The following is a 13,452-nucleotide window of genomic DNA, read 5'->3' as shown; positions in this document are numbered from 1 at the left end:
ATCTTGTAGATAACCTTTTATTTAAATTTCAATTTATCTTGACAACTGTCCTGGAATTGCCATGTCACAATCTATGTAAACAAGTGTGCTTATTTGACAACAATACAGAAATTAAACAAATTTTGTACAGTTAAACACAGATTTGCTCTGTCATAGACTAAGGATCCACTCCTAACACCAGTAATTTATTCTAGCGATGTGAATGTGAAAAGGAGTGTCAGAAGGGGTTTCAGTACACTTGATGGGAATACGGTGGTGTCGGCTTGATGTTTTCATTGGTGTAAGATAAATTTTACTTTTTGATTGGGAATTACTGCCAGAGAAGCGGGAAATGTCCGCAGAACTGATGAACTTTGCGGTTTCAACTTCACTTCGGATTCTGCTATGAGTAGGGCGGCTTGAGGCTCTGCTTGCAGAGAAGGCACTTCGTCCTCTGCAAGAGAGACCTCTCGGTAGAGATGCTTCACGTTCCCCATGCAGCTGTGACAATCGTCGGCCAAGATGATCCAGACGGTTTTCGACCAGCAGACTTCTGGGTCAGACGTACGAGGGTATGCAGCAGCAGCGGGCTTGCAGGGGACCTTAGCGAGGCATGGGCACCACCCACTGCCAGCACAGTCACATTCCGACGATAGTGACATTTACGGGCAGCAACGGCGATAGAGGTCGCGATGAATTTAATAACCCTCAATAATTTCACCTGGTAACTGAGGCTGGCACAGTTTCACAGCTTCACTTATATTCCAAGCAAGCATACAGTCACTATTATCGAGTCACTAATACGAAAAAAATGGCTCAAATGGCTCTGAGCACTATGGGACCTAACATCTGAGGTCATCAGTCCCCTAAAACTTAGAACTACTTAAACCTAACTAACCTAAGGACATCACACACATCCATGCCCGAGGCAGGATTCGAACCTGCGACTGTAGCGGTCGCGCGGTTCCAGACTGAAGCGCCTAGAGGTGCTCGGCCACTTATATAGGTGTATACTTATATAGTCGTGCCTAGATATTATGGTACCTATTTAGAAAAAAATTAGAATATATTTACACACGGGCATACATATTTACACGGACATCCACACCCAAATGCACTCACAAGGTTACACACATACACATAAGCACTCACACATGTAGGCACGGCACACATCATGCATACAATATTTAAACTGTGATAAAAGAGCAGTGCCCTTAGGTGGAAGCTCTCACTCAGTCAGTCACTCAATCACTCTCATTCACACCGCTCGAGTTCCCAACACCATCTCGCACTTCAAGTAAATATTGTGAGTACGGGAGACCTGGTTAAACAGATTCGAGATCTCATGAAGTACAGGAATTCGCAAAAACAATGAAGTTTACTTGAAGTAAAAATGTATAGGAGACACCATTACTTCGCAGACGAAGCAGCTTGCTGTTATCGCTACATCTGTTGTGGCTAGCCGGTTGGTGTGGCCGAGTGGTTCTAGGCGCTGCAGTCTAAAACCGCGCGACTACTATGGGCATGAATGTGTGTGATGTCCTTAGGTTAGTTAGGTTTAAGTAGTTCTACGTTCTAGGGGACTGATGACCTCAGATGTTAAGTCCCATAGTACTCAGAGCCATTTGAACAATTTTGGTTTCAATCCCGTCATCACAAAAGGCTCTTTTTCGTCATGAGGTGACAGTCCGATTTCAGACTGCAGCATAGTGGACGCCTCATGACCTCGAGATCGAATACTAGTGTGCTGTACCAAATGCGGATGTTGTGGCAGAGCATCGGCGAACGCCACTGTACAGGCACTGCAAGTAAGTCTTTGACCATGATGCCACAACTCGCACACCCTTGACCCGCCTTGGGGTGGCTCCATCTATTATAAGATATGCATACATTTTGGATCTTAGACCAAGAAACTCCACAATCGATAAATAATTCTCCTGATCTTTCATTAAGCTGATAACCTTCTTGTTCTGAGAAACAATACCGTTAGGATTATCGACTGCATATCCTGATGTGTCAAATTCATTACCGTGACACATAATTACTTCATATGGATCACAGTTCTTCATGCAATAGATGAAGTTATCTGTATCCATATAATGCAACTGCGGTTCCGCGAAAGGAGATAGCCCGGGTGATTCCAACCAGCTCCATCCCTAAGCTGAGACACTACTGGAGACTATGATAATGAACTAGATACTTTAGCTCGTGTCCAACAGACGCCATCAGTTTAGGGATAGTGCATCCTCACGGAACTTATTGCTCTGGGCATAACGGAAAATCTGCCTCCACCACATACCATACATCGTCTGCGGCTTGTGGTCTAGTGGCTAGCATTGCTGCCTCTGGATTACGGGGCGCCGGGTTCGATTACCGGCTGGGTTGCGGATTTTCTCTGCCTGGGGACTGGGTGTCTGTGTTGTCCTCATTTTATCCTCATCATCATCATTGGTGACCGTGGCTCGATCGAACTGTGTAAAAAATTGGATTTTGAAAAAATTGTGACTTTGTACAGGCGCTGATGACCGCACATTTGAGGGCCCCACAAACCATTCCTCATCATCATCACATGCCCTACATCAGAATCTAACGCCAGACCAAATACTTTTCTGCCTAATTCCTCTAATTCGTTTTCGGGTACCCACTGAAACCCACCAACTGGCAGTGGTTGCGTCATGACGTACCTGTGTAAGTAATTCACATCCAAATATAATATGCAGGGTGGTCCATTGATCGTGACTGGCCCAAATATCTCACGAAATAAGCGTCAAACGAAAAAAGCTATAAAGAACGAAACTTGTCTAGCTTGAAGGGGGAAACCAGATGGCACTGTGGTTGGCCCGCTAGATGGCGCTGCCGTAGGTCAAACAGATATCAACTGCGTTTTTTTAAATAGGAAGCCCCATTTTTTATTACATATTCGTGTATTATGTAAAGAAATACGATTGTTTTAGTTGGGCCACTTTTTTCGCTTTGTGATAGATGACGCTATAGTAGTCACAAACATATGGCTCACAATTTTAGACGAACAGTTGGTAACAGGTAGGCTTTTTAAATTAAAATACTGAACGCAGGTACGTTTGAACATTTTATTTCGGTTGTTCCAATGTGATACATGTACCTTTGTGAACTTATCGTTTCTAAGAACGCATGCTGTTACAGCGTGATTACCTGTAAATGCCACATTAATGCAATAAATGCCCAAAATGATGTCCGTCAACCTCAGTGCATTTGGCAATACGTGTAACGACATTCCTCTCAACAGCGAGTAGTTCGCCGTCTGTAATGTTGGCACATGCAATGACAATGCGCTGACTCACGTTGTCAGCGGTTGTCAGTGGATCAAGATAGCAAATATCCTTCGACTTTCCCCACAGAAAGAAATCCGGCGACGTCAGACCCGGAGAATGTGCGAGCCATGGTATGGTGCTTCGACGACCAATCCACCTGTCATGGAATATGCTATTCCATAACGCTTCAACCGCACGCGAGCTATGTGCCGGACATCCATCATACTGGAAGTACATCGCCATTCTGTCATGCAGTGAAACATCTTGTAGTAACATCGGTAGAACATAACGTAGGAAATCAGCGTACATTGCACCATTTAGACTGCCATCGATGAAATGGGCGCCAATTACCCTTCCTCCCATAATGAAGCACCATACATTAACCCGCCAAAGTCGCTGGTGTTCCACTTGTCGCAGCCATCGTGGATTTTCCGTTGCCCAATAGCGCATATATGCCGCTTTACATTACCGCTATTGGTGAATGACTCTTCGTCGCTAAATAGAACGCGTAATGAAGTCCTAAACTCAGATTGGAATGTATATCGCAGAGACAGGCTGGACAGTTTATAGCGATAAGAAGTGCAATATTATCGAAGGAAATTGACGGAGATCCAAAATGTGGAATAATTTGGGTGAAGGTCACTGTTAAAGCAGGCTCAGACATGGTAATTGGATGTCTCTATAGGCCCCCTGGCTCAGCAGCTGTTGTCGCTGAACACCTGAAGGATAATTTGGAAAATAATTCGAGTGGATTTCCCCACCATGTTATAGTTCTGGGTGGAGATTTTAGTTTGCCGGATATAGACTGGGAGACTCAAACGTTCATAACGGGTGGCAGGGACAAAGAATCCAGTGAAATTTTTTAAAGTGCTTTATCTGAAAACTACCTTGAGCAGTTAAACAGAGAACTGACTCGTGGGGATAACATATTAGACCTTCTGGTGACAAACAGACCCGAACTATTTGAAACAGTTAACGCAGAATAGGGAATCAGCGGTCATAAAGCGGTTACTGCATCGATGATTTCAGCCGTAAATAGATATATTAAAAAAGGTAGGATGATTTTTCTGTTTAGCAAAAGTGACAAAAAGCAGATTACAGTGTACCTGACGGCTCAACACAAAAGTTTTGTCTCAAGTACAGATAGTGTTGAGGATCAGTGGACAAAGTTCAAAACATCGTACAATATGCGTTCGATGAGTATGTGCCAAGCAAGATCGTAAGAGATGGAAAAGAGCCACCGTGGTACAACAACCGAGTTAGAAAACTGCTGCGGAAGCAAAGGGAACTTCACAGCAAACATAAACATAGCCAAAGCCTTGCAGACAAACAAAAATTACGCGAAGCGAAATGTAGTGTGAGGAGGGCTATGCGAGAGGCGTTCAGTGAATTCGAAAGTAAACTTCTATGTACTGACTTGGCAGAAAATCCTACGAAATTTTGGTCTAGTGTCAAAGCGGTAGATGGATTAAAACAATATGTCCAGACACTCTGTGACCAAAATGGTACTGAAACAGAGGATGACAGACTAAAGGCCGAAATACTAAATGTCTTTTTCCAAAGCTGTTTCACAGAGGAAGACTGCACTGTAGTTCCTTCTCTAGATTGTCGCACAGATGACAAAATGGTGGATATCGTAATAGACGACAGAGTGATAGAGAAATAATTAAAATCGCTCAAAGGAGGAAAGGCCGCTGGACCTGATGGGATACCAGTTCGATTTTACACAGAGTACGCGAAGCAACTTGCCCCCCTTCTTGCAGCGGTGTACCGTAGGACTCTAGAAGAGCGTAGCGTTCCAAAGGATTGGAAAAGGGCACAGGTCATCCCCGTTTTCAAGAAGGGACGTCGAACAGATGTGGAGAACTATAGACCTACACTCCTGGAAATTGAAATAAGAACACCGTGAATTCATTGTCCCAGGAAGGGGAAACTTTATTGACACATTCCTGGGGTCAGATACATCACATGATCACACTGACAGAACCACAGGCACATAGACACAGGCAACAGAGCATGCACAATGTCGGCACTAGTACAGTGTATATCCACCTTTCGCAGCAATGCAGGCTGCTATTCTCCCATGGAGACGATCGTAGAGATGCTGGATGTAGTCCTGTGGAACGGCTTGCCATGCCATTTCCACCTGGCGCCTCAGCTGGACCAGCGTTCGTGCTGGACGTGCAGACCGCGTGAGACGACGCTTCATCCAGACCCAAACATGCTCAATGGGGGACAGATCCGGAGATCTTGCTGGCCAGGGTAGTTGACTTACACCTTCTAGAGCACGTTGGGTGGCACGGGATACATGCGGACGTGCATTGTCCTGTTGGAACAGCAAGTTCCCTTGCCGGTCTAGGAATGGTAGAACGATGGGTTCGATGACGGTTTGGATGTACCGTGCACTATTCAGTGTCCCCTCGACGATCACCTGTGGTGTACGGCCAGTGTAGGAGATCGCTCCCCACACCATGATGCCGGGTGTTGGCCCTGTGTGCCTCGGTCGTATGCAGTCCTGATTGTGGCGCTCACCTGCACGGCGCCAAACACGCATACGACCATCATTGGCACCAAGGCAGAAGCGACTCTCATCGCTGAAGACGACGCGTCTCCATTCGTCCCTCCATTCACGCCTGTCGCGACACCACTGGAGGCGGGCTGCACGATGTTGGGGCGTGAGCGGAAGACGGCCTAACGGTGTGCGGGACCGTAGCCCAGCTTCATGGAGACGGTTGCGAATGGTCCTCGCCGATACCCCAGGAGCAACAGTGTCCCTAATTTGCTGGGAAGTGGCGGTGCGGTCCCCTACGGCACTGCGTAGGATCCTACGGTCTTGGCGTGCATCCGTGCGTCGCTGCGGTCCGGTCCCAGGTCGACGGGCACGTGCACCTTCCGCCGACCACTGGCGACTACATCGATGTACTGTGGAGACCTCACGCCCCACGTGTTGAGCAATTCGGCGGCACGTCCACCCGGCCTCCCGCATGCCCACTATACGCCCTCGCTCAAAGTCCGTCAACTGCACATACGGTTCACGTCCACGCTGTCGCGGCATGCTACCAGTGTTAAAGACTGCGATGGAGCTCCGTATGCCACGGCAAACTGGCTGACACTGACGGCGGCGGTGCACAAATGCTGCGCAGCTAGCGCCATTCGACGGCCAACATCGCGGTTCCTGGTGTGTCCGCTGTGCCGTGCGTGTGATCATTGCTTGTACAGCCCTCTCGCAATGTCCGGAGCAAGTATGGTGGGTCTGACACACCGGTGTCAATGTGTTCTTTTTTCCATTTCCAGGAGTGTATATCTCTAACGTCGATCAGTTGTAGAATTTTGGAACACGTATTATGTTCGAGTATAATGACTTTTCTGGAGACTAGAAATATACTCTGTAGGAATCAGCATAGGTTTCGAAAAAGACGGTCGTGTGAAACCCAGCTCGCGCTATTCGTCCACGAGACTCAGAGGGCCATAGACACGGGTTCACAGGTAGATGCCGTGTTTTTTGACTTCCGCAAGGCGTTCGATACAGTTCTCCACAGTCGTTTAATGAACAAAGTAAGAGCATATGGACTATCAGACCAATTGTGTGATTGGATTGAAGAGTTCCAGCATGTCATTTTCAATGGAGAGAAGTCTTTCGAAGAGTGATTTCAGGTGTGCCGCAGGGGAGTGTCATAGGACCGTTGCTATTCACAATATACATAAATGACCTTGTGGATGACATCGGAAGTTCACTGAGGCTTTTTGCAGATGATGCTGTGGTGTATCGAGAGGTTGTAACAATGGAAAATTGTACTGAAATGCAGGAGGATCTGCAGCGAATTGACGCATGGTGCAGGGAATGGCAATTCAATCTCAATGTAGAAAAGTGTAATGTGCTGCGAATACATAGAAAGATAGCTTCCTTATCATTTAGCTACAAAATAGCAGGACAGCAACTGGAAGCAGTTAATTCCATAAATTATCTGGGAGTACGCATTAGGAGTGATTTAAAATGGAATGATCATATAAAGTTGATCGTCGGTAAAGCAGATGCCAGACTGAGATTCACTGGAAGAATCCTAAAGAAATGCAATCCGGAAACAAAGGAAGTAGGTTACAGGACGCTTGTTCGCCCACTGCTTGAATACTGCTCAGCAGTGTGGGATCCGTACCAGATAGGGTTGATAGAAGAGATAGAGAAGATCCAACGGAGAGCAGCGCGCTTCGTTACAGGATCATTTAGTAATCGCGAAAGCGTTACGGAGATGATAGATAAACTCCAGTGGAAGACTCTGCAGGAGAGACGCTCAGTAGCTCGGTACGGGCTAAAGTTTCGAGAACATACCTTCACCGAAGAGTCAAGCAGTATATTGCTCCCTCATACGTATATCTCGCGAAGAGACCATGAGGATAAAATCAGAGAGATTAGAGCCCACACAGAAGCATACCGACAATCCTTCTTTCCACGAACAATACGAGACTGGAATAGAAGGGAGAACCGATAGAGGTACTCAGGGTACCCTCCGCAACACACCGTCAGGTGGCTTGCGGAGTATGGATGTAGATGTAGATGTACAAAAACTCTGTAATCATCCCGTAATTTCTCTTGTGCCCAGTGGCAGAATTGTACACGACGTTCAAAGTCGTCGCCACGCAATTCCTGGCGCATAGAAATGTACCGAGTGCAATCGATGTTGATGTAGCATTCTCACCACCGACGTTTTAGAGATTCCCGATTCTCACGCAGTTTGTCTGCTACTGATGTGCGGATTAGCCGCGACAGAAGCTAAAACACGTACTTGGGCATCATAATTTGTTGCAGGTCGTGGTTGACGTTTCACATGTGGCTGAACACTTCCTGTTTCCTTAAATAACGTAACCATCCGGCGAACGGTCCGGACACTTGGATGATGTCGTCCAGGATACCGAGCAGCATACATAGCACACGCCCATTGGGCATTTTGATCACAATAGCCATAGATCAACACGATATCGACCTTTTCCGCAGTTGATAAACGGTCCATTTTAACACGTGTAATGTATCACGAAGCAAATACCGTCCGCACTGGCGGAATGTTACGTGATACCACGTACTTATACGTTTGTGACTATTAAAGCGCCATCTATCACAAATCGAAACAAGTCGTTCAACTGAAAGATCCATATTTCTGTACGTACTACACGAAAATGCAATAAAAATGGGGGTTCCTATTTTAAAAAAACGCAGTTGATATCCATTTGACCTATGACAACGCCATCTAGCGGGCCAACCATAGCGCCATCTGGTTTCCCCCTTCAAGCTAGACGAGTTTCATTCTTTGTAGTTTTTTCGTTTGACGCTTATTTCGTGAGATATTTGGCTCGGTCACTATCAATGGACCACCGTGTTTAACTTGAATTGAGGGGGCATTAACCCCGCACCCATACGTGGATTATTTGCCTTGGCATGTCTATGGACACTCTGGCAAAGTCCTCCACAGATCCAACACTCAAAGAAAGGAGGCATATCTGCATCAGTCAAAAGTTGGACGCTGCACTTCGCTTTTTTGAGCATTGTGTCCTAGGACAACCCAGGTACCGTGTAATAAAAGGTAGGGTGCAGAGACTACGTGGCCATGCATACACTCCGGAACTTTTCAAAAATATCAGCAAGCAAGCGCACGTCGATGTCCACGTATAGTCTTCCGTATTCATCCTAATTTGAAATGTTGAATTCCCGCCAGACATTCACGGCATGCTCGTAATTTGCATCGCCTGTGGGAGTACTGGTAAATGCAAATATGTCGGGTAGCTTGGTTTCGTCGAGTTTCGCCTTACTATCCAGATACTCATAAGCGAAAACTCCTTTCCTAGTCGCAAGCTGAAACTTTTCCTCATCGGGTAAGTAGATCGGGTGACATTCATATCCTCCTCAGGTAGAGCTTCCACGTGTTTCTGGAGTGGCGCCTGCATAAAACGTAGTGTGCCAAGGAAGCCAAGCATAATTTTTGGCATCATTCATACTTCTCAGCACTCTCAGGCAGGCCACTGACCTGATTTTTCTCGCAACCGAAATTAACCAACTGCTTAACTACAACGTGAGCGTGATACCCACTTAAATTATGGAAAATTCCTTTCTGTTTGAAACCAATTGTCGTTGACAAGGCTGGGCACCCGTCTCCCGGACATTTCATGATGGATCTTATTACTACCACCGTTCTTACAGCATGCTGCGTGGCTGCGAATGCTACACCGTTCCTTGTTGGCACTGAAGACTGTAGACCCAACAAATGGGGCAACTTCATTTTCTGTGTTTCATGGGCACGCCCAAACAAGATACGCCCTTTCTGTCTTTGTGTTACATCTTACTGCGGTGATTCCATGTAACCAACAAAGCCATGCATCGATCTATAGAGAGTGACTAATATTTTATCAGATAGTCTTAAAGTAGGAGTGATGCGACTTTTATTACATTTCACTAACATAGGTTTTCCACGAACATTTTGACTATAATTTCGGCGGTCATCTTTCAGGATCACGTGTTCGTACAGCTTACTTGACTAAAGCAGCGTAAACTGAGCTGACTGGGGAAGAGGCGAGATCTCGCCTCGGGAAGAGCACAGTTCAGAGACCAGTTTGCCATTCCACATTTCGTTTCGTTGTCATTTCATCTGAATCAGTTGAAAGAAATGCCCATATGATTCCACTGAAAAGTAAACCACTCACATCCCTCTTAATCGATCCACATTCTGAGCATATGCTCTGTCTCTTATAACCTCCTCGTCGACGGGACGTTAAACCCCAGTCCTGCTTTTGTAATAATACTCTCGCTTCTGAAGTGACATACACGGTTCAGTCACATTAATGTGACCACCGCCTGTGTTCGACGTCAACGTACAATAATAACTCACAGATGGCAGGTAGCGGCAACGGCAGTGGAGGTTAGTGGGAAGGGGGGAGGGGAGGAGGAAGGTCGCGGAACGCGGAAATGAGCGCAGAAGTTGTCGTCAAGTGGAAACGGAGCGATTTCTCTTACGTCCATTGGCTTTCGGGCCAAGAATGGAAGCATTTTCGAAAAGTCTAAATTTTAAAGCTGTTCGCGTGCCGCCATGCATGTCAAAATGGCGCTATCCAAAAGTGGCAGTGAGGTAACTACGGTGCACCACGATCCATTTATGACAGAGGCGAACGACTGATGCGGATGTGTGTACAGGCCAATAGAATTGCAACTGTTCCGTATCTGACCACCCAGATGAAACAAGGGGGTACCAGCAACGTGTCCTCAACGACCATTCAGCGATAGTCGCTGCATATAGGCCTCCGCAACAGGCGGCTGGTCCATACACCCATGCTGACTGCTGTACAGTACAGCAAGCGGATGTCCACCGAGTGGCAACAGTTGGACTTTACAGATAAATCACGTTTTATCCTCCATCGAACACATGGCTGTTGACGTTTATGACCCTGCAGCACTCGTCTGGTGTCTAGGCCAGACGAGGAAGCGTTATGGTCTGGGAATGATTTCGTGGCCTTCCCTGGGTGGTCTCACCATTCTGAAGACACTATGGATCAACGCAAGTGTGCATCTATCCTTGGGGACCATACCTAGCCCTTACATGCAGTTTGTTTTTCTCGGCACGATGACATGATCCAGAAGGGCAAAGATACGTGTCATACTGCTCACAGTATACATTCTTGGTTCGAAGAGCACCAGGATGGGTTTACCCTGTGTCCTTGGCTAACGGACTTCCAGGATTTAAATCCAATCGAGAATCTGTGTGACCACCTCCATTGAGCAGTTTGTACCATGGATCCTCAACCGAGAAACCTGGTGTAGTTGGCCACAGCACTGGAGTCTTCATGCCTCCAAATTCGTGTCTGCACCTTTCAGAACCTCGCTCTCTTCCCATACGTCCGCGCTGCAAAAGGTGGTTATTCAGGATTTTGGCAGGTAGTGACGTTATTTGACTCAACTCTACATCAGCTCGTTAATTTTGGTGTTCGTGCTTGAGTCTTCGCCAAAGCTATTATCTCAGCTGATCAGTTAGACAGGTCTTTCCGACAGGAACAGCTATTTGTAAGTACGTGACACAGCGTTCCATTTTTGTTTGCAATGAGACATGAAACAGTGGATTTTTTGCTTTGTTTGTAACCCTGCAGTTAGTCGTCTCAGCTGATCAGTTAGACAGGTCTTTCCGACAAGAACAGACATTTGTAAGTACATGGCTAAGTGTGCCATTTTTGTTTGTAATGAGACATGAAACGGTGGATTTTTTGCTATGTTTGTAACTCTGCAGTTATTCGTTTAAGTAGTGTCGTTCGTGGTATTCCGTGTGATGTGAAGCTTCATTACAAGGGACAGCTGGTGCTATCTAAGCCATGCATCGTTCCCTCATTACTGAGCCCCTTTGCGTTTCTTTGTCAGAGTTGCTAGAAGGGGCTTTACAGGTAGCCCCTGTCAACTTTTCCAGCTTTGTCTTCACCCTTTTTTAATTCGGCTTTGTTTTGAAACAGCCGTTCTCCAATTACGAACTTCTACCAAAGCAGAGAAAGGAGCAAAATATGATATAGCGAGAAAACACGGCTACTCGTCTGGAAAGTACACGGTGGGAAGACACCGCCGAAAACATATGAAGAACAAGTGAACGTATCGAGGTACGCTTATGCCTCAATTACAGTGGAGAACGTGACGAATTTTCTCAAGTACGCATGTAATTTCTAGTTGTGTAGCTGCTCAGACTTTCACTGAATGTGGACATGGTTTTCGTTCATGGCGAATGTCGCTAAAGTACAATGTGGCGCAAGTTAAGGTAGATCGTGTAAGTATAAAGGAAATTCAGTGAAATTACAGAAACAGAGACTTGAAATTGACTTACCTTTTATTTACAGTGAAAAATTCAGAGGAAAATACATTTACAGAAGGTGTTGACGGTGACCTCCTGCAACTTCAGTCCACAGCTGTGCATTTCTAAGCATATTCAGATACACTCGGCATAAAGTTCAGATATCGATGGTGGCAATTTTACGGCAGATGTTGTCTTTCAGTTCCTGTACTGTGTTTGAAGATTGTTTCATAGAACTTGCTCTTCAAGTGTTCCAAAGGAAAAAATCCCATGTTTTTAGATCCCGCGAACGTGGTGGCCATAAACGTTTGCTAACAGTTCGTTCCTCAGTGGAGACATCATCGAGTCGTGCGAGAGGTCCTTAGACGTGTGGCATGTTGCTCCATCTTGCTGGTAGAAGCAGTATTATCTCTCATATTAAGTGAATTCAGTACAAAATGTATCAAACCGTGTTGAGGATAATGTCAAAAAATATTGGTCTAATGGTGCACTTTCCTGTTACGCCGCACCAAACACAGACTTTTTTTATCACGGAGTGGTTGATGACACACAGTGCTAGGGTTCTCCATTGCCCAGTGCCTCATATTTTGTGAATTCACACAGCCAGAAAGATGAAATCATGTTTCATCACTCATCATGTAATGGAAAGGGTCTAACAAACCATCGTTCATGCAATTCAAAAGTCGCGAATTGTTATCTACACGTTTCTGATTGTCATCGTCCCGTACCTGCTGCACATTCGTCACACGATATGGCTTCAGATTAAGACTTTTGGATATCCTCTGGCAACTCCTGCTACTTGCATGCGCCAGTTGGGCCAATTTACGTGTTGACTTCTTTGGGATCTGAATAATTCTTCGGCGATTATCTGCAATAACTTCCGATGCGCAAACTGAAGGAATTCTTTGTCGTTTTAAAATTTTGGACAGACGCTAATTTTTATACGGAGTCTATATTGCTCTCTTGGGTGGTAGTCCTCTGTCAGGATACTTAACCCCGAAAAATTCGCGCGTTTTATTAATCGAGTCTGTTTTCATATATGCTTCCACAATTTCAGTTTTTTCGTCTATCTAGAAAGTCGTTTTGCAGACCACAAAGAGAAAGTCTAATTTCACTGATGAAATAAACTGAAATCCTGAAAGAAGAATGCTAACGTCGACTACCTCATAACTGTCCATTGTTGTAGCTGTTTTCTCCATTCCAAAAGTCGAAATATTGCATTTGCATTAACAGGGGAGGTGGGCTATTGTTAACTGCGCCACCCTGTGTTAGAACATCTGTGCAGTTCTATGCTGAAGGATATCCTGTTTGTGCCAAAAACGCCAACATTTGTGCCAACATTTTGAAAAAAAAAATCAGGACATTGAAAATGTGAAGGA

The sequence above is a fragment of the Schistocerca piceifrons genome, chromosome 1 (genome assembly GCF_021461385.2).
Source record: "Schistocerca piceifrons isolate TAMUIC-IGC-003096 chromosome 1, iqSchPice1.1, whole genome shotgun sequence".
In the NCBI taxonomy this organism is placed as follows: domain Eukaryota; kingdom Metazoa; phylum Arthropoda; class Insecta; order Orthoptera; family Acrididae; genus Schistocerca; species Schistocerca piceifrons.
The sequence above is the reverse complement of the archived record's forward strand: the minus strand, read 5'-3'. Positions refer to the sequence as shown.